The sequence below is a fragment of the Macrotis lagotis genome, chromosome 1, assembly GCF_037893015.1.
Source record: "Macrotis lagotis isolate mMagLag1 chromosome 1, bilby.v1.9.chrom.fasta, whole genome shotgun sequence".
Lineage (NCBI taxonomy): Eukaryota > Metazoa > Chordata > Mammalia > Peramelemorphia > Peramelidae > Macrotis > Macrotis lagotis.
Window position 1 is genome coordinate 719,845,864 of NC_133658.1, and position 5,310 is coordinate 719,851,173.

The following is a 5,310-nucleotide window of genomic DNA, read 5'->3' on the forward strand; positions in this document are numbered from 1 at the left end:
ATTTTTATACCACTTAGTAAAGATTTAGCTCTTTAGTTCTGCTAAAGGCATGTGGGTACATTAATAACTAGAAATGAATATATGTATACATATATTATGCATAAAATTTTACCTAACTTCATTACCTGGCTTCCCATGCTTTGGAATTTCCTCGGCAACAACGAGTTAGGTATTTTCCCTTAAAAATGAAATATAATGTAGATATATGGTAACCTTAAAGCTCAACTGAAGCATTAAATGTCTTTCTTGCTCAAAGAAAAAGATAATTCTGGGAATAGTTGGTGACAAAAAAGAAAATAATCTTAGGATAAAGGTTCATTTATCAGAGAGGGTCAGTTAGGTTTACCTTCATAATCTGATCAGTTCCTCTTACAGCTTCTTTCAAAGGAAGAAAGGGTAAATTTAACCTGTTCATTATTTGTACATGTTGAAAATGAGCTGTCTTCTTTTTTTGCAAGGAAACAGGGTTAAGTGACTTGCCCAAGGTCACACAGCTAGGTAATTATTAAGGTTCTGAAGTTGGATTTGAATGCAGGTCCTTCTGACTCTAGACCCATTGCTCTATCCACTGAGACACCTAGCTGCCCCCCAAACAAGCATTCTTTCCAATGATGATACTTCAATTTTGAAGTCACAGACTTTTCTCCCCAAACCTAGCTGTAAATACGTGGTCTTGGGCAATGGAACCAGTGCAAGGTGGAGCTGCATTTATGTTGCAACGTCTAAAGAAATGACAACAGCATCTTTGGATATTAAAGACAGCATACTCTTTCACCAGAGTAAGGAATTGATACTCAAAAACACACTAAGTGATCTGAAAGAGTTAAGATAACTTTTAACACCAAGAAAGAATTAGGCTTCCATGGAATGATTAATTAAGAGGGTAATTTTCCAGTTGGAGAGAATGGCAGTTAGATCTTTAAGGTCCAGTGGTTTATACATGTAAAGATGATAAAGGTGATGCTATATTTTTCAAGATAATGATGATCACACTATATTCTTCTATTCCCCAAAACTATTTGGTTGCTCCATTTGAGTGAAAGACAGATTTTGGGGCTTTTTAAATGACTTTAAGTAGAAACCACTCAGGTACAAAGTACAGAGATTCATGAGTCATTTGATTAAAATAACATTTCTCAAGAATGCAGAGAAAAAACTGAGGAGCAAATACCAGTGGGCAAATTAAATTTATTGTCTAGGAGGTGGAAATGTTTTGAAAGAGGTTTGCAAAGTGGCCTAGAATATGTATTAAAATGTTTACAACCAGTCCTTGCTGTAGGAGGTACATAAAAGTCAAAAGGAATTCAATTAGACTTCTTCATCATACTGAGCTTTGAGTCACTGGATGGTTACAAGGCTGAATTAGCTATCATGCAGGAAAGACTTTTCCTCATATGGCACTGGAGCTAAAAAAAAAAGGAAAAAGCTCATCTGAGGTTCTGCTGACCTTGGCAGTGTTAGCTAGGTTGTTCGGAATGTTTTTTCTCTGATGAATTGTTCTTCTCCAACTGCTTTAATTTGTTTAACAAAAATTAGCTTTTCTTCAGCCTTAGGCATGTATGTTTTCACTTTCCCTTTCTGACTTTGCATCAGCAAACATTTATTCTGGTCATTCTGGGAAAATTCTCTTCAACTGATTAATGATTATGATTTTTAAATGCCCTTTTTAAATACCGAGAGGTTGTTTCCAAACCTAAAAATGATTTAACCACTTCTTTCCCACTCTAATTAATCTTTTTTTCACACCTGAAATTTGAAGGAAACTTTAAGAAAGAGCATAAGAGTAACCCCAAAATTTCTTTTTGTTAAAAGAACAATGTAGTCAAAGAAAATCTAACCAACCTCTCTGTTAATGATCTTAAACCATTCTTTATTTTTTTTTAAACTCCTTCAGATACCAGCTTAGTAGTAAGCATACTAGTACTTGGCACCACCTGGCCTTGGAATCAGGAAGACAATAGTTTGAATCTGGTCTCAGACATTTGACCCTTGCTACCTTGAGCCAGTCACTCAGCCCTAATTGCCTCATCTCTGAGATCATTGTCCTGAATCATATCTAGACCCAGATGGTTCTCTAGGAGAAAGTGATGCTGGCGATTTAGCAGAGCTCCTCCCCCACTCAAATCCAATTCATGTGCTTGTGATGGAATCACCTTCCTGACATCTTGGTCTTCTACCAGTATGAAGGACAAATATCAATCAACTCCATTTATAATAATAGTTTATGGGCCTGTCTGCACATATGTATGCATGTACCCAATTTAGGAGAATATATCCCAAGATAATTTTGTAATTATAGGATAATTTTATTTAATATTATTTAATATTATTTAATATTAGCACAGTTGTATTGTGTCACCTCTCTATGTACTATATATTGTATTTGTATCTCTAACCTATGAGCCAGCACCACAGATTTGACTTATAGAGAGCAGACACAGTCTTTAAAGGATCCTAGATTAGGCCTGAAGAGACCCTCAGAGGTCATCTAATTCAACCCCCTCATTTTTCAACTGAAAAAAACTGAGGAGAAGAGAGGTGGTGAAGTGGATAGAGTAATGGCTTTGAATATGAATTCAAATGTGACCTTAGATACTAACTAGCTGTATAACCCTGGGCAAGACACTTAACCTTGTTTGCCTAAGTTTCCATATCAGTAAAATGAACTGGAGAAGGAAATGACTAATCACTCAAGAATCTTTGCCAAGAAAACTCCAAATGTGGTCATGAAGAATCAGACACACCTGAAACACCTGAACAGAGATATTAGGTTATTAGACCAAGGTCATATACTCTGAAAGAGTCAAATTTGGACCCAGATCTTCTGACTCTGACTTTTGACTTTCTAACATATATCATACTGCTTCCTAGCATATTTCTTTGACTTATTTTCTCCCTAATTAGAGTTTCCTTTGAGAATCTCAAGAATTACTTCATATCCTGATACAATCCAGTGGGAAGAGGGTTACCTTTTGATCAACTCCAAGTTCATTTACTTCTGCTAGGGGAAGTTAAAGTTCTTAGGGTAGTACAGAAATATATAAAAGGGATCCAATTCCCAAGCAAGCCCTCAAGGTAACTATATATTAAGTAACAAGCAGTCTTTATTTCATCCCATGCACAGAATGCAGAATTAAAAACTGATATAAATTATTCAGCTATCACAAGTCCCATCTTTTCCCATAGGAAGAGAATCCCCAAAGCAAACTTGAGGTTGTAAGACAACTCTCCCAAATTTTGGCATAGCCCATCTGAATCACCAGGGATCTATGTAGGCAATATAGAGTACTTCCTTAATATGACATAAGAGAAGGAACAATAACTACATAGTTAGAAGACTTGAGTTCAAATCTTGGTTCTGATAAGAGCTACATGTGTGATTATGGGCAAGTCATATAATATAGCAGGTCTCAGTTTCCTTGCATGCAAAGTAAGACAGTTGACTAAGGTGATCATGCAGATTCCCTTCAGTTTACCATCTATGGATACTCTGTTGTGTTTATAGAGAGGCTGCTCCTTTCATTGCATTAAGTCCCACTTTCACCTCAGGGACTCATGGAGGTTTAAATGTTATGATATTATTCTAAGGATTTTAACTTCTAAGAGAAATGAACTTGGGGTTAATAAAAAGGCATTCCCCCCACTTCCCAGTGAAGTATACCATAGAAAAGCAAAAGTTGATATATGTCTATTTCAGTCTGATTTGAGCTAGAGAAAATGAATAAAGGAATCTCCACAAACTTATTTCTATTTGTTTTGGGGCTTCTAGGAGAAAGGAACATGAGTGAGAAAAGGTCAGTGATGTAGAACCAACAATCACTATAGTATTAGCAACCTAATCATAAATTTTGTGCCAGTGGGAATTTCAGTATGGGAAAATATATCAATCTAGGAAAAGAGGCAATAAGAGGAAAGCTACATTGATGGAGGGATTATTCCTAAGCAAATCAGACCTAAAAGATATATAAAAAGATGTATATCATTTTAAGTAACTGTATTCTGTAAACAGAAGGGGTGCCTATCATTTGGGGAATTATTGGATAAGGTATATAATATGTGATGGAATGCTATTGTATTGTAAAAATGATGAAGGGGATAGTCTCAAAAAACCTGGGAAGAGTAACTGCCACAAAGTGATATGAAGAGAATCAAGAAAACAATGTATACAATGACAACTATGCTGTAAAGACAAATAACTATGAAAGACTTAGGAACTCTATAAACACAAAAATCAACCATGATGTTAGAAATTAATGAAACTTGCTACTCATGCCATAATTAGAGAGGTCAAAGATTCAGAGTTCAAAATGAGGCATACATACATATATATATATATATATATATATATATATATATATATGTATGTATGTTAGAGATGACCATTGTGGAAATTTGTTTTGCTTAAATATGTTTTTTTCATGTCCAATTTGGCAAGAAATTTGAGGACTAGTGAGATTACTGATTAAAAAATAAAATTTAATTTTAAAAAATAGCCCCAAATGATGCCAGAGTTGAACATGCATATGGGATAGCAAAACATAATTGATCCTGTTGTGAATAACTGATGGATGTGTTGTAGTCCCATCCTTACATGAAATTTACAGCCACCAAATAGAGTGAAAATGTGAGTAATGAAATAAAGTATAGTCATTGAATTACGAAATTAAAAAGCACTCAGGAGATTTCTGAGAAATATTAGAGCCCTATCAAATGAAGGGTAAGAGTCCATCATTTATCAATGTTAACACCATCAATCATTATACAGGAAATGAAAGGAAGAGTGATGATAGTGAATGTAATGATAGTGAAAAAATCATTTGTTTATACACTCATAGAATACAAAGATGATAATAATAATAATAATAATAATAATAATAATAATAAATAATGTTTTCCTTAAATCTCAAAAAAGACCATGACATCAGGGAGGTGATGCTATGACAAGCAAATGAATTGAATTTGAGTGAGGGCGTGCGGTGCTAAGTCCCCAACCTCATTTACTTCTTCAGAAGCCGATAACCTTCTCTGGATCCAGTGGCCAGTTATGAATCAGACTGACTTGGAGAATGCCCTGGATATGAGGCAATTAGGGTTAATTGACTTGCTCAAGGTCATACAGTTAGTAAGAGTCAAGTGACTGAGGCCAAATTCAGTCCTTCTGATTCCAAAGTCAGTGCTCTAGTCATGTCTCACCAGATGCTCCACAAAAATAATTCCTGGAGAGTGTACCTATACAAAAATGAGCAAGAAGAATAAAAGGAATTTTTTTTTTTATTTCCATACCTGAACTGGTTTTCTATTTTTAAAAAA